General features: G+C 42.8%; 1 long non-coding RNA gene across 1 annotated transcript; it reads left to right on the top strand.

Moving 5' to 3' along the window:
* The first annotated feature begins 161 nt into the window (after nucleotides 1–161).
* LOC129854934 (uncharacterized) lies at nucleotides 162–19,678 on the top strand. The gene is made up of 3 exons (XR_008759407.1): nucleotides 162–701; nucleotides 9,276–9,484; nucleotides 19,154–19,678. It is a non-coding gene; the product is annotated as an uncharacterized LOC129854934 (long non-coding RNA).
* Nucleotides 19,679–23,884: the final 4,206 nt, after the last annotated feature.

Genomic DNA, 23,884 nt, shown 5'->3' on the forward strand with positions numbered 1-23,884 from the left:
ATTTCATAAAAATGGTAAAACATTGCATTCATTTTCTCTTTTTAGGTAACTATACTAAATATATTCATGTCACCAAATAATTGATTAAAACACACTGTTTTGCAATGGTCTACAGTAGCCTCAACAGCACTCTGTAGGGTAGCTCCATGGTGTAGCCAGAGGACAGCTAGCTTCCGTCCGTTGGTACATTGACTTCAATACAAAACCTAAGAGGCTCTTGGTTCTCACCCCCTTCCATAGATTTACCCGGTAATTATGACAACTACCATGTTGGAGGACGTCCTCTATCAGAGCTCTTGCAGCATGAACTGACATGTTGTCCACCCAGTCAAAGGATCAGAGAATGAATCTAGTACTGAAAGCATAAGCTACAGCTAGCTAGCAGTGCATAAAATGTGAGTAGTTGACTCTGAGAGAAAGACCATAGTTGAACAGTTACAACAAATTCATTTCAAAATTAGAGAAGCAAGAGTGCGTAAAAAAATAATTATTTCACTTACTTAGCTGGCTTAAACAGAAAGGGGATACCTAGTCAGTTGTACAACTGAATGCCTTCAACTGAAATGTGTAATGCATTTAACCCAACCCCTCTGAATCCTAGAGGTGCGGGGGACTGCCTTAATCGACATCCAGAGGGATGCTATGTTAAAACTAGCTAGCTACGACTATCCAACACAATACTGGAACTCTTCCAAGGCAAGGTAAGCTTTTGGTTTTAATAATGTATTGCCACTGGGGCACGCTGGTGTAACTGCTTACTGACTATACACTAACATTACTGCATGATTGTAGCGGGTTTATTAACAGATTAGTTCTATTAGCTATGTTGACTAGGATGTTACTTTAGCCAATATGGGGACAATCATGTAGGCTGTGTGTAGCGGTTATGACATGGTTTGGCTTGGAAAGGTTTTTTCGCCTGGTCACATACAGCTGATGTGTTAATTGAAGTCAACAAACAAAGGGAACAGGTGAGGGGAGGAGAGCGCATAGGGGCGAGAAGGAATAAAACGTGGCTACTATGAAAGTTAATGGTTTATTTGTGATCAAGGGTGTATTCATTCAGCCGATTATGTTGAAAAACATTTCTTAAACAGAAAATACCTGAATTTGTCCAATAGAAACGCTCATTTGCAACTATTGGACTATTGATTACAACCCAGAAAAGATACAGTTGAAGTCGGAAGTTTACATACACCCTAGCCAAATAGATCAGTTTTTCACAATTCCTGACATTTAATCCTAGTAAATATTCCCTGTCTTAGGTCAGTTAGGATCACCACTTTATTTTAAGAATGTGAAATGTCAGAATAATAGCAGAGAGGGATTTATTTCAGCTTTTATTTCTTTCATCACATTCCCAGTGGGCCAGAAGTTAACATGCACTCAATTAGTATTTGGTAGCATTGCCTTTAAATTGTTTAACTTAGGTCAAATGTTTCGGGTAGCCTTCCACAAGCTTCCCACAATAAGTTGGGTGAATTTTGGCCCATTCCTCCTGACAGAGCTGGTGTAACTGAGTCAGGTTTGTAGGGCTCCTTGCTCGCACAAACTTTTTCAGTTCTGCCCACAAATGTTCTACAGGATTGAGGTCAGGGCTTTGTGATGGCCACTCCAATACCTTGACTTTGTTCTCCTTAAGCCCTTTTGACACAACTTTGGAAGTATGTTTGGGGTCATTGTCCATTTGGAAGACCCATTTGCGACCAAGCTTTAACTTCCTGACCGATGTCTTGAGATGTTTCTTCAATATATCCACATCATTTTCTTTCCTCGTGATACTATATATTTTGTGAAGTGCACCAGTCCCTGCTGCAGCAAAACACCCCCACAACATGATGCTGCCACCCCTGTGCTTCACGGTTGGGGTGGTGTTCTTCGGCTTGCAAGCCTCCCCCTTTTTCCTCCAAACATAACGGTGGTCATTATAGCCAAACAGTTCTATTTTTGTTTCATCAGACCAGAGGACATTTCTCCAAAAAGTACAATCTTTGTCCCCATGTGCAGTTGCAAACCGTAGTCTGGCATTTTATGGCTGTTTTGGAGCAGTGTCTTCTTTCATGCTGAGCGGCCTTTCAGGTTATGTCGATATAGGACTCGTTTTACTGTGGATATAGATACTTTTGTACCTGTTTCCTCCAGCATCTTCACAGGGGCCTTTGCTGTTGTTCTGGGATTGATTTGCACTTTTTGCATCAAAGTGCGTTCATCTCTAGGAGACAGAACTTGTCTCCTTCCTGAGCGGTATGACAGCTGCGTGGTCCCATGGTGTTTATACTTGCGTACTATTGTTTGTACAGATGAACGTGGCACCTTCAGGCATTTGGAAATTGCTCCCAAGGACAAACCAGACTTGTGGAGGTCTACAATTTTGTTTCTGAGGTCTTGGCTGATTTCTTTTGATTTGCCCATGATGTCAAACAAAGAGGCACTGAGTTTGAAGGTAGGCCTTGAAATACATCCACAGGTACACCTCCAATTGACCTCCATCATTTTCTGAAATTTTCCAAGCTGTTTAAAGGCACAGTCAACTTAGTGTATGTAAACTTTTGACCCACTGGAATTGTGATATAGTGAATTATAAATTAAATAATCTGTAAACAATTGTTGGGAAAATTACTTGTGTCATGCACAAAGTAGATGTCCTAACCGACTTGCCAAAACTATAGTTTGTTAACAAAAAAATTGTGGAGTGGTTGCAAAACAGGTTTTAGTGACTCCAACCTAAGTGTCTGTAAACTTCCGACTTCAACTGTAGATGCAGGCAAGAGTGCAAGGTGGTATTGAATGTGTCACTGTTATCTCAACATTTTCTCTCATCTTGTATGCACCTACATTGTAAACTTTCATTCATAGGCTAGGTTGTAGCAACCCTCATGATGGGTATAGGGAAACCAACCTATCGATGTTACATTGAACTGGGTGAATGGAATATGAATGTCAGTCATCCAACATGCAGTAAAATAAATAAGGCCATGCTCATTAAAAACAAGAAGTCTCCCTCATAAACGTCACTGACGACCGCCATGGATTTTGAGAGTTCTTAAAATGGTATTAAAGGTTTGACTGAACCCGATAAGTGTGTTAATGACATATATTAATCTCCAGAAGATGTTTCACGATGCTAATGGCTATGATGGAACACATCCTCTCTCATTATGGCACTAGTGGTGATGCCTTGACAGATACACTGTATGCACTGTACTAGGCAGTGGGGGTCAGAGGGAGGCTTAGAGGGATACCTGATGTGTGTTCCTTTTTCTGTGACCAACCTTTTTATTATTTCCTTTCTGTGAGGGGTTCAAACATCAGACAGGCAATAATCTTCCACCAGCAACCAGAGAAAAACACGCCTCATACCACCCCTTCCCTGTGGGCCTGAATGCAAATGTAAAAAATATTAAAATAGGTGTGTGTGTATATATATATATACAGACAGACAGACAGAGAGACCCACCCACCCAAATAGGTGTGTGTGTCTATATATATATATATATATATATAGACAGACAGACCCACCCTTATAGCCAGAACCTCCATCAGAAGCTTGCCATCAGAAGCTAACCAGCTAATTAGCTACTAGCTATTTAGTCATTGTTAGCCACTGCTAGCGGCCTTTACCTTCTGCACAGACACCAGATGTTTTTTTAGCCTGGATAATACTTGCCAGCCTGCCTGTATCGGACTGTTTTCTCCACTACAACGCCGGTTTCCCTGGACCATTACTCCTGATCATCACAGCTAGCTAACTGCCACTGAGTGACCCAGCCCCAAAGCTGAGCCAGGCCCACCTCCCGGCCTACTCTGTGATCACTCGGCTACTCAGCCGATGCCTCCCGGACTCTACCCCCAACACGCCTAGAATCCACTACTCCACCAGATCCTTGCCGTAAGCTCTGGACCCTTGCATCGGATCATCGCAGCTAGCTAGCTGCTACCGAGTGGCTATAGTGGCTAACCCCCCTGCCCCGAAGCTAGCACCAGTTAGCCGCGAGCCAGGCGCATCTCCCGGCTAGCAAACAAAATTACTACAACTACAATACCTCTTTCACCATCTGGCCCGGACTCTATGTCGACACGGCGCCTCGACGTACCACCACGACTGGTCCGCCGACCTAACTCCATCCACTGTGCCTTCAACGTAGGAGCAGACGCTCCTACTTACCCCGGCCTGCTAACTTTAAACGCTGTGTCTCCCACGTGCTGGCGTAGTAACGACTACCCTGCGGCTTCCCTGTTCCATCTATTGCTGTTCACTGGACCCTATGATCACTTGGCTACATAGCTGATGCCTGCTGGACTGTTCATTGATCACGGCACTCCATTTTTTTTTATCTGCCTTGAACTCAGGCCCTGTGTGTAGTTAACTGACCCTCTCTGCCCATTCATCGCCATTTTACCTGTTGTTGTTGTTGTCTTAGCTGATTATGCTTGGCCCTCCTATGTTGAACATAATAAACGACTATCTATCCACCGGATGTGTACCAAACTCACTAAAAGTGGCAGTAATAAAGCCTCTCTTGAAAAAGCCAAACCTTGACCCAGAAAATATAAAAAACTATCGGCCTATATCGAATCTCCCATTCCTCTCAAAAAAATTTAAAAAGCTGTGCGCAGCAACTCACTGCCTTCCTGAAGACAAACAATGTATACAAAATGCTTCAGTCTGGTTTTAGACCCCATCATAGCACGGAGACTGCACTTGTGAAGGTGGTAAATGACCTTTTAATGGTGTCAGACCGAGGCTCTGCATCTGTCCTCGTGCTCCTAGACCTTAGTGCTGCTTTTGATACCATCGATCACCACATTCTTTTGGAGAGATTGGAAACCCAAATTGGTCTACATGGACAAGTTCTGGCCTGGTTTAGATCTTATCTGTCGGAAAGATATCAATTTGTCTCTGTGAATGGTTTGTCCTCTGACAAATCAACTGTACATTTCGGTGTTCCTCAATGTTCCGTTTAGGACCACTATTGTTTTCACTACATATTTTACCTCTTGGGGATGTCATTCGAAAACATAACGTTAACTTTCACTGCTATGCGGATGACACACAGCTGTACATTTCCATGAAACATGGTGAAGCCCCAAAATTGCCCTTGCTGGAAGCCTGTGTTTCAGACATAAGGAAGTGGATGGCTGCAAACTTTCTACTTTTAAACTCGGACAAAACAGAGATGCTTGTTCTTGGTCCCAAGAAACAAAGAGATCTTCTGTTGAATCTGACAATTAATCTTGATGGTTGTACAGTCGTCTCAAATAAAACTGAAGAACCTTGGCGTTACTCTGGACCCTGATCTCTCTTTTGACAAACATATCAAGACAGCTTTTTTCCATTTACGTAACATTGCAAAAATCAGACATTTTCTGTCCAAAAATGATGCAGAAAAATTAATCCATGCTTTTGTTACTTCTAGGTTAGACTACTGCAATGCTCTACTTTCTGGCTACCTGGATAAAGCACTAAATAAACTTCAGTTAGTGCTAAATACGGCTGCTAGAATCTTGACTAGAACCAAAAAATGTATCATATTACTCTGGTGCTAGCCTCCCTACACTGGCTTCCTGTTAAGGCAAGGGCTGGTTTCAAGGTTTTACTGTTAACCTAAAAGCAATACATGGGCTTGCTCCTACCTATCTTTCCAATTTGGTCCTGCCGTACATACCTACACGTACGCTACGGTCACAAGACGCAGGCCTCCTAATTGTCCCTAGAATTTCTAAGCTAACAGCTGGAGGCAGTGCTTTCTCCTATAGAGCTCCCTTTTATGGAATGGTCTGCCTACCCATGTGAGAGACGCAGACTCGGTCTCAACCTTTAAGTCTTTATTGAAGACTCATCTCTTCAGTGGGTCATATGATTGACTGATTGAGTCTGGCCCAGGAGTGTGAAGGTGAACGGAAAGGCACTGGAGCAACGAACCGCCCTTGCTGTCTCTGCCTGGCCGGTTCCCCTCTCTCCACTGGAATTCTCTGCCTCTAACCCTATTACAAGGGCTGAGTCACTGGCTTACTGGTGCTCTTCCATGCCGTCCCTAGGAGGGGTGCGTCACTTGAGTGGGTTCAACCCTTAAAGAGATGGGTGGGGGACCTGAGCCCTAGGACCATGCCTCAGGACTACCTGGCATGATGACTCTCTCTAATTCTCTGAATGAGGACCTGAGCCCTAGGACCATACCTCAGGACTACCTGGCATGATGACTCCTTGTTGTCCTCATTCCACCTGGCCGTGCTGCTGCTCCAGTTTCAACTGTTCTGCCTGCGACTATGGAACCCTGATCTGTTCACTGTGATTACTATTATTTGAAATGGCCTTTGAACGTTTTATTACCTACTGGAGAGCTCTTCTTTCTCTACGCCCATTCAGCATCGTTCACACCCTCTAAAACTGTAACCCAACCCATCTCTTTAAGGGTTGATCCGAGTGTTCTGTCCTAACAACAAGAACAGTCAAGCACCCATGCTAACTGACTAATGTTGGCTAGCTTGCTGCTTGCTACTTCCAGACACAAATGAGAGAACAGCTAACTGACCATTTTACTCACCCTAGCAGAGCTGGCTAGGCTGTTTTTATGTTATCCAGGGTGTTGGTGACTGTAACTGTGCTGCTGGCAACAATTTACGCTTTTTTCCCCAACGGGTGTTGAGCGTTAGTAAATTTGTCAGTTATTCTGCGCTCTGGCACACTCAGACGAAAGTGCTCTGAAATCAGAGTAGATAGCCAGAGCGAATTTACCAGCTACATCTATTAACAGTTGTTGCAGTGACATTCAATTGAAATGGTTTCTTACATAGTGAAGTCATTTGTTAAGACATGTAGCTAGCTAGCTAAGTAAACAATTAACCATAATCCCAACTCATGACGTTACTACCCTGCATGAATCTGCAGGTAGCTAACCACCCAGGCTCAATGTTAGCTAGCTAACATTAGCCTGTAACTAGCAAAGCAAATTGCTCTGAGATATGAATAATAACATCATACACATAATGTTAGCTAGCGAGCCAGCCAGCTAACGTTAGCTAGCTAACAGTATACTTTAACTTGAAATGAAAATTACTTTGTCAAAATTAGAAATGTGTAATATCTGAAAATTTAGCTAGCTAGATTATCTTACATCATGGATGGATGCCTCTCCCTTTCACGGATTCCATGGTTGCCCTTAGTATGAAGTTGTAATTCGGAGACACGTGTTTTCTCCATCTCCTTAGCTATCATAATCTAACTTCACTGGTTTCAAAACTCCAGAAAGTGGAGGACTGAGTTTTAAAGCTGCGATAGACAGGATTACCTACACATACTGACCAGCTCAAATAGACAGAAGCTTCTATATGGCAGATCAATCTGAACTCCTCTCTCGGCATGTCCAGCCCACTTATTATCTCAGCCAATCATGGCTAGCAGGAAAGTTGCTGACCTTTTTTGTGGCTAAACCAACTAATTACAGATGACACAAGTCTGTTATTAATGGGCTAGGTGGGACGCTAGCACCCCACCTCGACAACATCCGGTGAAAATGCAGAGCGCGAAATTCAAAATACAAAAATCGTAACATTAAACATTCTTGAAAATACAAGTGTCAAAGCTGAACTTTTTGTTAATCCAGCCGCTTTGTCAGATTTCAAAAAGGCTTTACAGCGAAAGCATACCGTGCGATTATCTGAGGACAGCTCCCCGCATACACCAGCATTAAAAACATTTTTCAAACCAGCAGAGGCGTCACAAAAATCAGAAATGGTGATCAAATAAATCACTTACCTTTGAAGATCTTCCTCTGTTTGCAATCCCAAGGGTCCCAGCTACACAACAAATGGTTGTTTTTTTCGATAAAGTCCTTCTTTATATCCCAAAAAAGTCAGTTTAGTTGGCGTGTTTGATTCAGTAATCCACCCGTTCCATTCGTTCAACTTGCAGACAAAGGAATCCCAAAAGTTACCGGTAAACTTTGTCCAAACAACTCAAACAACGTTTCTAATCAATCCTCATGTACCCTAATATGTAAATAAACGATACAATTTAAGACGGAATGTAGTATGTTCAATACCGGAGATAAATAATGAAGTGCGCGCCCTCATCCACGTGCGCCACAAGACTACAGTCCTAACGAGAGACACCTTGAAAAACTACAACTACTAGCTCATTTTTCAGAAAACAAGACTGAAACCCTTTCTAAAGACTATCTAGTGGAAGCCAGAGGAACTGCAATCTGCGAGGAATTCCTTTGAATATCCCATAGACAAGCATTGGAATGGCCTGTTACCTCAAAAAATATCAGTTCTGTTATACTCACAGACATTATTTTAACAGTTTTAGAAACTTCAGAGTGTTTCCTATTCAATGCTACCAATTATATTATAATTATATCATATCCTAGCTTCTGGGCCTGAGGAACAGGCAGTTTACTCTGGGCACTTCAGTCATCCGAACTTCAGAATACTGCCCCCTAGCCTTAAGAAGTTATTAAGGCGCATGAAAGTTCACATGTTCCAGAAGGCATTTCTGACAAAAAACGTTTACATTCAAATGGCTCTCCTGTGAAGTAGTGACCCGGGACATACGCCTAGTTTCCTGAAACGAGTGACAAAAAAGCAAAGAGAAACGACAATCCATCATTACTTTAAGACATTAAGGTCAGTCAATTTGGAACATTTTGAGAACTTTGAAAGTTTCTTCAAGTGCAGTCAATCGCATAAACGATCAAGCGCTTTGATGAAACTGGCTCTCATGAGGACCGCCACAGGAAAGGAAGATCCAGAGTTACCTCAGCTACAGAGGATAAGTTCATTAGAGTTATCAGCCTCAGGAATTGCAGCCAAAATAAATGCGTCAGAGTTCAAGTAACAGACACATCTCAACATCAACTGTCCAGAGGAGACTGCGTGAATCAGGCCTTCATGGTCGAATTGCTGCAAAGAAACTACTACTAAAGGACACCAATAATAAGAAGAGACTTGCTTGGGCCAAGAAACGCAAGCAATGGACATTAGACCGGTGGAAATCTGTCCTTTGGTCTGATGAGCCCAAATTTGAGATTTATGGTTCCAACTGCCGTGCCTTTGTGAGACGCAGAGTAGGTGAACGGATGATCTCTGCATGTGTGGTTCCCACCGCGAAGCATGGAGGGGGAGGTGCGATGGTGTGGGGGTGCTTTAATGGTGACACTGTGATTTATTTACAATTCAAAACACGTAACTAGCATGGCTACCACAGCATTCTGCAGCGATACACCATCCCATCTGGTTTGCGCTTAGTCCCACTATCATTTGTTTTTCAACAGGACAATGACCCAACACCTCCAGGTTGTGTAAGGGCTGTCTGACCAAGGAGAGTGATGGAGTGCTGCATCAGATGACCTGGAGTGCTGCATCAGATGACCTGGCGTCCACAGTCAAGCCCATTTGAGATGGTTTGGGATGAGTTGGACCGCAGAGTGAAGGAGAGATTGAGAGTGAAGGAAAAGCAGTCAACATGTGCTCAGCATTCCAGGTGAAGCTGGTTGAGAGAATGTAAAAGAGTGTGCAAAGCTGTCATCAAGGCAAAGGGTGACTACTTTGAAGAATCTAAAATATATTTTGGTATTTTTAACACTTTTTTAGTTACTGCATGATTCCATGTGTTATTTCATAGTTATGATGTCTTCACTATTATTCGACAATGTAGAAAATAGTCAAATTCAGAACATCCCTTGAATGAGTAGGTTTGTCCAAACTTTTGACTAGTACTCTAATATACAGTGCATTCGGAAAGTTTTCAGACCCCTTGACTTTTCACATTTTGTTACTTTACAGCCTTATTCTAAAATTGATTAAACAGTTTTTTTCCCCTCCGATCTCCACATAGTACCCCATAATGACAAAGCGAAAACAGGTTTTTAGAAATGTTTGCGAATGTATTAAAAATAATAACAGAAATACCTTATTTACATAAGTATTCAGACCCTTTGCTATGAGACTCAAAATTGAGCATCCTGTTTTCATTGATCATCCTTGAGATATTTCTACGAATTGATTGGACATGATTTGGAAAAGCACACACCTGTCTATATAAGGTCCCACAGTTGACAGTGCATGTCAGAGCAAAAACCAAGCCATGAGGTCGATGGAAGTGTCCGTAGAGCTCCGAGACAGGATTGTGTCGAGGCACAGATCTGGAAAAGGGTACCAAAAAATGTCTTCAGCATTGAAGGTCCCCAAGAACAAAGTGGCCTTCATCATTCTTAAATTAAGTTTGGAACCACCAAGATTCTTCCTAGAACTGGCCACCCGGCCAAACTGACTAATCGGGGGAGAAGGGCCTTGGTCAGGGAGGTGACCAAGAGCCCGATGGTCACTCTGACAGAGCTCCAGAGTTCCTCTGTGGAGATGGGGGAAGCTTCCCAAAGGACAACCATCTCTGCAGCACTCCAAATATCTGACCTTTTATGTAGAGTGGCCAGACGGAAGCCACTCTTCAATAAAAGGCATATGACAGCCTGCTTGGAGTTTGTCAAAAGGCACCTAAAGGACTCTCAGACCATGAGAAACAAGATTCTCTGGTCTGATGAAACCAAGATTGAACTCTTTGGCCTGAATGCCAAGCGTAATGTCTGGAGGAAACCTGGTACCATCCCTACAGTGAAGCATGGTGGTGGCAGCATCATGCTGTGGGATGTTTTTTAACGGCAGGGAGACTAGTCAGGATCGAGGGAAAGATTAACGGAGCAAAGTACAGAGAAATCGATGAAAACCTGCTCCAGATTTCTCTGTACTTTGCTCTGTTCATCTTTCTCTCAACCTGACCGGTCTCCCAGTCCCTGCCACTGAAAAATCCCCACAGCATGATACTGCCACCACCATGCTTCACCGTAAGCATGATGCCAGGTTTCCTCCAGACATATGCACAAATGTCTAAAAATCTGTTTTTGCTTTGTCATTCTGGGGTACTGTGTGTAGATTGATGGGGGGGGGGAACTATTTAATTAATTTTAGAATAAGGCTGTAACGTAACAAAATCTGGAGAAAGTCAAGGGATCTGAATACTTTTCCAAATTCACTGTATATCACAGTATATAAAAAATATAAATGCAACATGCAACAATTTCAAAGATTTTACTGAGTTACAGTTCATATAAGAAAATCAGTCAATTGAAATACATTTGTTAGATCCTAATCTATGGATTTCAGATGACTGGGAATACAGATGCATCTGTTGGTCACAGATACCTTAAAAATGGTAAGGGGCGTGGATCAGACAACCAGTCAATTTCTGGTGTGACCACCATTTGCCTCATGCAGCGTGACGCATCTCTTTCGCATAAAGTTGATCAGGCTGTTGATTGTGGAATGTTGTTCCACTCCTCTTCAATGGCTGTACGAAATGTCTGGATATTGGCGGGAACTGGAACACGCTGACGGACACTTCGGTCCAAAGCATCCTAAACATGCTCAATGGGTGTCATGTCTGGTAAGTATGCAAGCCATGGAAGAACTGGGACAATTTCAGCTTCCAGAAATTGTGTATAGATCCTTGCGACATGGGGCGTGCATTATCATGCTGGAACATGAGGCGATGGCGGCGGATGAATGGCACGACAATCGGCCTCAGGATCTCGTCAAAGTATCTCAGTGCATTCAGATTGCCTTCGAATGCACTTTGGTGAACTTTGTTCACAATGTTGACATCAGCAAACCGCTTGCCCACACGATGCCATACACGTGGTCTGCGGTTGTGATGCCGATTGGACGTACTGCGAAACTCTAAAACGCAATGGAGGTCGCTTATTGCAGAGAAATAAACATTAAATTCTCTGTCAACAGCTCTGGTGGACATTCCTGCAGTCAGCATGCCAATTGCACACTCCCTCAAAACTTGAGACATCTGTGGTATAATGTTGTGTGACAAAACTGCAAATTTTAAAGTGGCCTTTTATTGTCCACAGCACAAGGTGCACCTGTGTAATCATCATTCTGTGGAATCAGTTTCTTGATATGTCACACCTGTCAGGTGGATTATCTTGGCAAAGGAGAAATGCTCACGAACAGGGATGTAATCAAATTTGTGCACAAAATTTGAGAGAAATAAGCTTTCTGGGATCTTTTATTTCAGCTCATTAAACAACACTATATTTGTGTGTGTGTGTGTGTGTGTGTGTGTGTGTGTGTGTGTGTGTGTGTGTGTGTGTGTGTGTGTGTGTGTGTGTGTGTGTGTGTGTGTGTGTGTGTGTGTGTGTGTGTATAAACTCGGCAAGAAAAGAAACATCATCTCACTGTCAACTGCGTTTATTTTCAGCAAACTTAACGTGTAAATATTTGTGTGAACATAAGATTCAACAACTGAGACATAAACTGAACAAGTTCCACAGACATGTGACTAACATAAATGGAATAATGTGTCCCTGAACAAAGGGGAGCTCAAAATCAAAGTAACAGTCAGTATCTGGTGTGGCCACCAGCTGCATTAAGTACAGCAGTGCATCTCCTCCTCATGGACTGCACCAGATTTGCCAGTTCTTGCTGTAAGATGTTACCCAACTCTTCCACCAAGGCACCTGCAAGTTCCCGGACATTTCTGGGGGGAATGGCCGAGCCCTCACCCTCTGATCCAACAGGTTCCATACGTGCTCAATGGGATTGAGATCTGGGCTTGTCGCTGGCCATGGCAGAACACTGACATTCCTGTCTTGCAGGAAATCACGCACAGAATGAGCAGTATGGCTGGTGGCATTGTCATGCTGGAGTGTCATGTCAGGATGAGCCTGCAGGAAGGGTACCACATGAGGGAGGAGGATGGCTTCCCTGTAACGCACAGCATTGAGATTGCCTGCAATGACAACAAGCTCAGTCCGATGATGCTGTGACACACCGTCCCAGACCATGACGGACCCTCCACCTCCAAATCGATCTCGCTCCAGAGTACAGGCCTCGGTGTAAAGCTCATTCCTTCGACGAATAAGCACAAATCCGACCATCGCCCCTGGTGAGACAAAACCGCGACTCATCAGTCAAGAGCACTTTTAGCCAGTCCTGTCTGGTCCAGCAACAGTGGGTTTGTGATCATAGGCGACGTTGTTGCCGGTGATGTCTGGTGAGGACCTGCCTTACAACAGGCCTACAAGCCCTCAGTCGCGCCTCTCTCAGCCTATTGCTGACAGTCTGAGCAGTGATGGAGGGATTGTGCGTTCCTGGTGTAACTCGGGCAGTTGTTGTTGCTATCCTGTACCTGTCCCGCAGGTGTAATGTTCGGATGTACCGATCCTGTGCAGGTGTTGTTACACATGGTCTGTCACTGCGAGGATGATCAGCTGTCCGTCCTGTCTCCCTGTAGCACTGTCTTAGGCATCTCACAGTACAGACATTGCAATTCATTGCCCTGGCCACATCTGCAGTCCTCATACCTCCTTGCAGCATGCCTAAGGCACAATCACTCAGATGAGCAGGGACCCTGGGCATCTTTCTTTTGGTGTGTTTCAGAGTCAGTAGAAATGCCTCTTTAGTGTCCTAAGTTTTCATAACTGTGACCTTAATTGCCTACCGTCTGTAAGCTGTTAGTGTCTTAACAACCGTTCCACAGGTTCATGTTCATTAATTGTTTATGGTTCATTGAACAAGCATGGGAAACAGTGTTTAAACCCTTTACAATGAAGATCTGTGAAGTTATTTGGATTTTAACGAATTATCTTTGAAAGACAGGGTCCTGAAAAAGAGGCGTTTCTTTTTTTGCTGAGTTTATATATATATTGTATATATATTATACAGTGCTGTGAAAAAGTATTTGCCCCTTCCCTGATTTCTTATTTTTTTGCACATTTGTCACACTTAAATGTTTCAGATCATCAAACAAATTTTAATATTACACACAGATAACCCAAGTAAACACAAAGTGCAGTTTTTAAGTGATCATTTTATTTATTAACCTCTACTTCATCACCCTCCCGGATCCGGGATCCTCCTCATCAAAAAACTGACTAGCATAGCCTAGCCTAACGGGACAGGGATATCATATAATATAATTTTCATGAAATCACAAGTCCAATACAGCAAATGAAAGATAAACATCTTGTGAATCCAGCCATTATTTCCGATTTTTTTAAGTGTTTTACAGCGAAAACACAATATAGAATTATATTAGCTTACCACAATAGCCAAACACACAACGGCATTTATTCACCGCAAAGGTAGCTTTCGCAAAAACCAGCAAAAGATATAAAATTAATCACTAACCTTTGGACAACTTCATCATATGACAGTCTTATAACATCATGTTATACAATACATTTATGTTTTGTTTGAAAATGTGCATATTTATAGCTACAAATCCTGGTTATACATTATGAATACGTAGCAACGATTCACCAGAATCTCCGGAGATATTTTGGACACTCACCTAATCTGACCAAAGAACTCATCATAAACTTTACATACAAATACTTGTTGTATGGCAAATGAAAGATACACTGGTTCTTAATGCAACCGCTGTGTTAGATTTTTAAAACTAACTTTACCATAACATACAGCTTGCGTTATTGTGAGACAGTGCTCACCAACATGGCGGAGAATAGGAGTCAACATTTTACATAGAGATACGAAATAACATCATAAATGTTTTCTTACTTTTGCTGAGTTCCATCAGAATGTTGTACAAGGAGTCCTTGGTCCAGAATAAATCGTTGTTTTGTTTTAGAATGTCCATTTCTTCTGTTGAATTCGCGCCACAATGCTAGCCAAGGTTGCTAACATTCCCATCCTCTCTTGGCGCAAGGAACGGAAAACTCCAAAAGCCCCAATAAACGTTGAATAAACTGATAAAACTCGGTTGGAAAAACCTACTTTATGATGTTATTATCATATGTATCAAACAAAATCAGAGCCGGAGATATTGGCCGTGTATACCGTATGCTTTTCAGAAGACAATGTCGAGGTCCCTCGCGCGCCGTCGAAGACAAAGAAAATACCGGACCTGTCATTCCAAAAGCTCTTGTTCGGCCTCAGATCAAGCTAGACATCCCATTCCACCTTCCACTGCCTGTTGTGGAAGGCGTATGAAGTGTATGCATATCGATAAATAAAAGCCAGTTGAATAGGCAGGCCCTGAAACAGAGCCTCGTTTTCAGATTTTTCACTTCCTTTATGGAAGTTTGCTGCAAAATGAGTTCTGTTTTACTCACAGATATAATTCAAACAGTTTTAGAAACTTGAGAGTGTTTTCTATCCAATAGTAATAATAATATGCATATTGTATGATCTAGAACAGAGTACGAGGCCGTTTCATTTGGGCACAATTTTTTCCAAAGTGAAAACAGCGCCCCCGTATTGACAAGAGGGAAAAAAGCTATCCGAACCTTCATGGCCCTATGTGATAAAGTAATTGCCCCCTCCCTTGTTAAATCATGAATTTACTGTGGTTAATCACATTTTTTGGAAAGCTGAGTTCAATTTCACTATCCACACCCAGGCCTGATTACTGCCAGACCTGTTGAATCAAGAAATCACTTAAATAGAACTTGTCTAACAAAGTGAAGTAAGCCAAAAGATCTCAAAAAGCAAGACATCATGCCGTGATCCAAAGAAATTCAGGAACAGACGAGAAACAAAGTAATTGACATATATCAGTCTGGAAAGGGTTACAAATCCATTTTTTAAAGCTTTGGGACTCCAGCGAACCACGGTGAGAGCCATTATCCACAAATGAAGAAAATTTGGAACAGTGGTGAACCTTCCCAGGAGTGGCCGGCCTACCAAAATTACCCCAAGAGCGCAGCGACGACTTATCCAAGAGGTCACAAAGAACCCACACCATCATCTAAAGAACTGCAGGCCTCACTTGCCTCAGTTAAGGTCAGTGTTCATGACTCAACCATAAGAAAGAAACTGGGCAAAAATGGCATCCATGGCAGAATTCCAAGGCAAAAACCACTGCTGACCAAAAATAACATAAAGGCTCGTCTCACTGTTGGCAAAAAAAACATCTTGATGATCCCCAGGACTTTGGGGAAAATATTCTGTGGACTGACGAGACAAAAGTTGAACTGTTTGGAAGGTGTGCGACTGGCATAAAAGTAACACAGCATTTCAGAAAAAGAACATCATACCAAAAGTCATATATGGTGGTGGTAGTGTGATGGTCTGGGGCTGCTTTGCTGCTTCAGGACCTGGACGACTTGCTGTGATTGATGGAACCATGAATTCTGCTCTCTACCAAAAAATCCTGAAGGAGAATGTCCGGCCATCAGTTTGTGACCTCAAGCTGAAGCGCACTTTGGTTCTGCAGCAGGACAATGATACAATACACACCAGCAAGTCCACCTCTGAATGGCTTAAAAAATCCAAAATGAAGGTTTTGGAGTGGCCTAGTCAAAGTCCGGACTTGAATCCGATTGAGATGCTGTGGCGTGACCTTAAAAAGGTGGTTCATGCTCAAACCCTCCAATGTGGCTGAATTAAAACAATTCTGCAAAGAATAGTGGGTCAAAATTCCTCCACAGCGATGTGAAAGACTCATTGCCAGTTATCGCAAACGCTTGATTATGGTTGTTGCTGCTGAGGGTGGCAAAACCAGTTATTAGGTTAAGGGGAAATTACTTTTTCACATAGGGCCATGAATATTCGGATAGCTTTTTTTCCCTTAATAAATAAAATCATCACTTAACTGCATTTTGTGTTTACTTGGGTTATCTTTGTGTAATACTTACATTTGTTTGATCTGAAACATTTAAGTGTGACAAATGTGCAAAAGAATAAGAAATCAGGAATGGGGGAAATACTTTTTCACAGCACTGTATATACACTGAGTGTACAAAACATTAAGGACACCTGCTCCTTCCATGAAAAGATTTGGTATGGGTCCCCAGATCCTCAAAAAGTTCTACAGCTGCACCATCGAGAGCATCCTGACCGGTTGTATCACCGCCTGGTGTGGCAACCGCTTAGCATCTGATCATAAGGCGCTACAGAGGGTAGTGCATACGGCCCAGTACATGACTAGGGTCAAGCTTCCTGACATCCAGGACCAATATACTAGGCTGTGTCAGAGGAAGGCCCCAAAAATTGTCAGACACCAGTCACCCAAGTCATAGACTGTTTTCTCGGCTACAACATGGCAAGCGGTACCGCAGCGCCAAGTCTAGGACCAAAAGGCTACTTAACAGCTTCACCCCCAAGCCATAAGACTGCTGAACAATTAATCAAATAGCCACCTGGACTATTTACTTTCTTTTTACACTGCTGCTACTCGCTGTTTATTATCTATGCAGTCACTTTATAAATTACCTCGACTAACCGCACATTGACCCTGTACTGTTTTTTTTCACTTGAGTATTTTCTTAACTCCATTTCTTGAACTACATTGTTGGTGAAGGGATTGTAAGTAAAGATTTCATGGTAAGGCCTACACCTGCTGTATTCGGCACATTTGATTTGATTTGACATAGGTGAATCCAGGTGAAGCTATAATAACTTCAGTCAGTGTAGATAAAGGGGAGAAGACAGGTTAAAGAAGGATTTTTATTCCTTGACAATTGAGACATGGATTGTGTCTGTGTGCCATTCAGAGGGTGAATGGGCAAGACAAAAGATTTAAGTGCCTTTGAACGGGGTATGGTAGTAATTGCCAGGCACACCGGTTTGAGTGTGTCAAGAACGGCAACGCTGCTGAGTTTTTCATCCTCAACAGTTTCCCGTGTGTATGAAGAATGGTCCACCACCAAAAGGATCTCCATCTAACTTGACACAACTGTGGGAAGCATTGGAGGCAACACTGGCCAGCATCCCTGTTGAACGCTTCGACACTTTGTAGAGACCATGCCCTGATGAATTGAGGCTGTTCTGAGGGAAAAAGGGGTAGCAACTCAATATTAGGAAGGTGTTCCTAATGTTTTTTTTTACACTCAGTATATGTGTTGAGCTTTAAAGATTGTTTATTTGTATGTGTTGGGCTTTACCTGAGATTTTTCTTTACAGAGTCAAGTATATTTGTCCAGGCCTCAATTGACCCTTGACAAGCACTATTCATTGTCGCTGTCGATAATGATAATGTTATAACTTCTAATAGTAACTGTATCCACTGGCGGATAGGGAGAGAGTGAGGTGATTGCCATCTAAGAGCCAACATTTTCTTTCGGCAGTGCTGCCTGCCAGTAGTAATTGTCTCTGATTAATTGAGAGATTCAATGAGTTATCATCGTTAAGTAACATAGCAGATGCAACGCATTGAATATTTACATTCATGCACTTCAAAAGGAATTGTGTAACTTTGTCCTAGAAGAATTTAACTGCAAGGCAGTCCCACATCATATTAAGGAATGTGCCTGCCTTATTTAAGGGACACAATGAACAGTTGGGAGTTGTGGCCAATTTCATCATAAAACTTTTCCTTGGTGTTAAGTACAGTCTGTGAACAAATGTAAAATGTATAAGTTGATGCCAAGGTCATATTTTTCCATATTCTGTTCCAGTTAAAGGGTTGTTCAGATCCACTTAGATCTGTGGACCATACTTTTTTAATTGCTAGCTCAGAATATGAGCTATTCAAAAGTTATTTATATATTATGGAGATCAGTCCTTTCAGGATCCCAGATAAAAATATATATATAAATAAAAGAGAAACTTGGTTTATATAAGGCTGTGGTTGTAGTTGAAGTACTTAACTGCTATCTGGTGATCTGGCAGAGGAAAAATCAACACTAGCTCTAACAATAGCTGAGGCGTTAAAGATAGATTTTCTTATCTACAGGAGTTCTATTGTTACTGTGCTAACAGAAGGCTGGAAGCTCGCCAATAAACAAACCTCACTTTCCCATTCAAAGGGTTATCACTGCGGTATTGTGTGTGTGTGAGCGCATTTGTGCGCGCAGGCAGGTGTGTACTGTACAGTGTCTCTGATGTGTGTACTAGCCATGCTGGTACAGGTTGCCCTCTAGTGGAGCTTATAGGAACAGTGAGAAAGATGTACTGTGATACAGTGGAGTTTTTTAATGCTTTCCAAGCTCAACACACGTCTTTCTCCCCCACACATCCTCTTACCTCACTGATAACTGTAATCAGAATCACATCCCTCCAATAGACATGTATGACATAAATATTTATATCGTTTTTTTTTAAACATTGATGTTTTTGTTATTTATTTCAGATGAAAGTACTGTTTTTGTGTTTCTCTCTCTCCTCTCTGTTGCACACTGAGCAGGAAGCAGACTGCGGCCAATACCCACTTGGCAGGCTTCTCCTTGGTCTTGAGGTTGAAGGTCCAGGTGATGGGGCCCCTCATACAGGTCTTGTTGATGGGACACTCCTCGTACATGTTCTTGGTCTCCTGGTGGTCCACCGGTACCGCCTTGATGAAGATCGGCATGTTGGGGGTCAGCTCCTTCAGACGAGCGTCCGCTATCATCCCCATCTGGGTGTCCCAGCGCGCCCCTGCACACACACTACCCCACACACACACTGTATAAAGGGTTGAACTCTAACCATAGAAATATCTGTCATCGCTCCATCCCCTGTGACTGACCCTTCATCGCCACATTCTGTGTTTGTGTGTATCTACAGTGCTGTACAAACGGACCCCTTAGTTTACCAATTCCTGAGATATAGTACTGAGTTTTTACTGCTGTGTGTTTTCATTGAACTATAAACATTCTGTACATATAGACCAACAGGAGGAACTGTAGCACAGGATGTTTTGTACATTCAATAAACTCTCATTAGTTCTGTATTGACAGAGTGGAATCTGGTACATGAGTCTTGACTGTAAATAGCCAGGTGTGTGTCTGAGGGGGAATACACTAACGTGTGTGAAGGTGACTAGACAAACAGGTGTGTATGGAGTATTTGCATCATCATGATGATTTGGCCGGTGAAACTTTGCTTCTTGAAAGTCCAATATCTTGAAAACTTGACTGCTGACATGCAAAACATTTTGGGACTGTATCAACAGTGGACTAATAAATAAAAAAACAAAATATCGAGTTTGTGATGCATTGTCACACACATACACACTCTGTCTCATACCTTGAGTCCGAGGCTGAGCTCTTTCAGAGAGCGCGTGATCTCCTTGGTGAGGAGGTTCTTCTCACACTCCTGGAAGGCCACAATGATGTAGGGAGTTCTCTCCTCCACCTTACCCATGACCTCTATCATGTTGAAACCATCTGGCAGTTTCTCCAAGATCTCATTCAAGATGCCCTTCACCTGAGGGGAAGACACACACACACACACACAAACTACAAATATTGTTATCTCTCAGGAACCCCCAATGTGTGTGTCCAGGGCAACTATATGTATATAGATGAGGTGCTGCCTCCAGAGATCCCCTACCGTACCTCCACCCAAATGCTGAGATAGTCTTCCTCACCATCATCTCAGAGAAGCTGTTCTGCACTGTGCAGCCCAAAGAGTCAGACACTGCTGGGGGAGGAGGGGTGTCCAGAGAGAAGGTATGAGAGACAGACACTGTCATACTGTCACTCCACCTCAGAGCCTTTAATGACCACACACACACACACACACACACACACACACAAAGTCCTGACATTGTGTGTGTGTGTGTTTTGTGTGTGTGTTTTCATCTTGGATGAGATCTTGGAGAGACTGCCAGATGGTTTCAACATAATAGAGGTAATGGCTAATTTCTTAAGTGTCCGGATTGGTGTCCCGCTCCTTGAAAGCGTCAGCTCTAGCCTTTCGCTCGATGCAGATGTTTTCCTGTAATCCATGGCTTCTGGTTGGGATATGTACGTACGGTCACTGTTGGGACGACGTCGTCTATGCACTTATTGATGAAGCCGATGACTGAGGTGTTAAACTCCTCAATGCCATTGGATGAATCCCAGAACATATTCCAGTCTGTGCTAGCAAAACAGTCCTGCATAATACATCTGACCACTTCCGTATTGAGTGAGTCACTGGTACTTCCTGCTTTAATTTTTGCTTGTAAGTAGGAATCAGGAGGATAGAATTATGGTCAGATTTGCCAAATGGAGGGTAAGGGAGAGCTTTGTATGTGTCTCTGTGTGTGGAGTAAAGGTGGTCTAGAGTTTTTTTTTACTTTGGTTGCACATGTGACATGCTGGTAGAAATTAGGTAAAACGTATTTAAGTTTGCCTGCATTAAAGTCCCCGGCCACTAGGAGCGCCACTTCTGGATGAGCATTTTCTTGTTTACTTCTGGCCTTATACAGCTGGTTGAGTGCGGTCTTAGCATCAGTTTGTGGTGGTAAATAGAGGACTACTAATAATGTAGATGAGAACTCTCTTGGTAGATAGTGTGGTCTACAACTTATCATAAGGTACTCTACCTCAGGCGAGCAATACCTCAAGGCTTCTTTAATATTAGACATTGCGCACCAGCTGTTCTTGACAAATAGACACACACCCCCACCCCTCGTCTTACCAGACGTAGCTTCTCTGTCCTGCCAATGCATGGAAAATCCCGCCAGCTCTATATTATCCGTGTCGTTGTTCAGCCAGAACTCAGTGAAACATAAGATATTACAGTATTCAATGTCCCATTGGTAGGATAGTCTTGATCGTAAATCATCCATTTTGTTCTCCAATGATTGCATGTTGGCCAATAGAACAGATGGTAGTGGAGGTTTACTCACTCGCCAACGAATTCTCAGAAGGCAGCCCGACCTCCGCCCCCTTTTTCTCCGTCTTTTCTTCACGCAAATGACGGGGATTTGGCCCCGTTCCCAACAAAGCAGTATTTCCTTCGCATAGGACTTGTTTAAGAAAAAGTCTTTGTACAGTTTGAGGTGAGTAATCTCTGTTCTGATGTCCAGAAGTTATTTTTGGTCATAAGAGATGGTAGCAGCAACATTATGTTCAAAATAAGTAAAATGATGTCATGGCTTTAGAAGCTTCTGATAGGCTAATTGACATAATTTGAGTCAATTGGAGGTGTATCTGTGGATGTATTTAAAGGCCTACCTTCAAACTCAGTGCCTCTTTGCTTGACATCATGGGAAAATCAAAAGAAATCAGCCAAGACCTCAGAAAAAAAATGTAGACCTCCACAAGTCTGGTTCATCATTGGGAGCAATTTCCAAACACCTGAAGGTACCACGTTCATCTGTACAAACAATACTGTGCAAGTATAAACACCATGGGACCACGCAGCCATCATACCGCTCAGGAAGGAGACGCGTTCTGTCTCCTAGAAATTAACGTAATTTTGTGCGAAAAGTGCAAATCAATCCCAGAACAACATCAAAGGGTCTTGTGAAAATGCTGGAGGAAACAGGTACAAAAATAACTATATCCACAGTAAAACGAGTCCTATATCGACATAACCTGAAAGGCCGCTCAGCAAGGAAGAAACCACTGCTCCAAAACCGACCATAAAAAAGCCAGACTGTGGTTTGCAACTGCACATGGGAACGAAGATCATACTTTTTGGAGAAATGTCCTCTGGTCTGATGAAACAAAAATAGAACTGTTTGGCCACAATGACCATTGTCATGTTTGGAGGAAAAAGGGGGAGGCTTGCAAGCCGAAGAACATCTTCCCAACCGTGAAGCACGGGGGTGGCAGCCTCATGTTGTGGGGGTGCTTTGCTGCAGGAGGGACTGGTGCACTTCACAAAATAGATGGCATTATGAGTAAGGAAAATTATGTGGATATATTGAAGCAACATCTCAAGACATCAGTCGGGAAGTTAAAGCTTGGTCGCAAATGGGTCTTCCAAATGGACAATGACCTCAAGCATACTTCCAAAATAGTGGCAAAATGGCTCAAGGACAACAAAGTCAAGGTATTGGAGTGGCCATCACAAAGCTCTGACCTCAATCCTATAGACAATTTGTGGGCAGAACTGACAAAGCGTGTGCGAGCAAGGAGGCCTACAAACCCGACTCAGTTACAACATCTCTGTCAGGAGGAATGGGCCAAAATTCAACAAACGTATTGTGGGAAGCTTGTGGAAGGCTACCCGAAACGTTTGACCCAAGTTAAACAATTTAAATGCAATGCTACCAAATACTAATTGCGTGTATGTAAACTTTTGACCCACTGGAAATGTGATGAAATAAATAAAAGCTTAAATAAATCCTGTCTACTATTATTCTGACATTTCACATTCTTAAAATAAGTCGTGATCCTAACTGACCTAAAACAGGGAATTTTTACTTGGATTAAATGTCAGGAATTGTGAAAAACTGAGTTTAAATGTACACTGCTCAAAAAAATAAAGGGAACACTTAAACAACACAATGTAACTCCAAGTCAGTCACACTTCTGTGAAATCAAACTGTCCACTTAGGAAGCAACACTGATTGACAATACATTTCACATGCTGTTGTGCAAATGGAATAGACAACAGGTGGAAATTATAGGCAATTAGCAAGACACCCCCAATAAAGGAGTGGTTCTGCAGGTGGTGACCACAGACCACTTCTCAGTTCCTATGCTTCCTGGCTGATGTTTTGGTCACTTTTGAATGCTGGCGGTGCTCTCACTCTAGTGGTAGCATGAGACGGAGTCTACAACCCACACAAGTGGCTCAGGTAGTGCAGCTCATCCAGGATTGGCTCAGTGTTTTGCACCGTGATTGGCTCAGTGTTCTGTCACTCATGGGGACACTACATCACCGAAAAAATCTACAGGGAGAGCTCGAAAATTCAAGCCGCTTGGGTGCTGCTGTAACAGTATAACTTTACGTCCGTCCCCTCGCCCCGACCCGGGCGCGAACCAGGGACCCTCTGCACCCATCAACAACGGTCGCCCACGAAGCATCGTTACTTGCAGAGCAAGGGGAACCACTACTTCAAGTCTCAGAGCAAGTGACGTCACCGACTGAAAGGCTGCTAGCGCGCACCACCGCTACCTAGCTAGCCATTTCACATCGGTTACACTGCCATAGAGTTACATTAGAAGTGCCCATCCAAGAAGGCTTAAGGTAATTGGCCACAGATAAAATGACA

This window comes from Salvelinus fontinalis, chromosome 1 (genome assembly GCF_029448725.1).
Source record: "Salvelinus fontinalis isolate EN_2023a chromosome 1, ASM2944872v1, whole genome shotgun sequence".
Classification (NCBI taxonomy): domain Eukaryota; kingdom Metazoa; phylum Chordata; class Actinopteri; order Salmoniformes; family Salmonidae; genus Salvelinus; species Salvelinus fontinalis.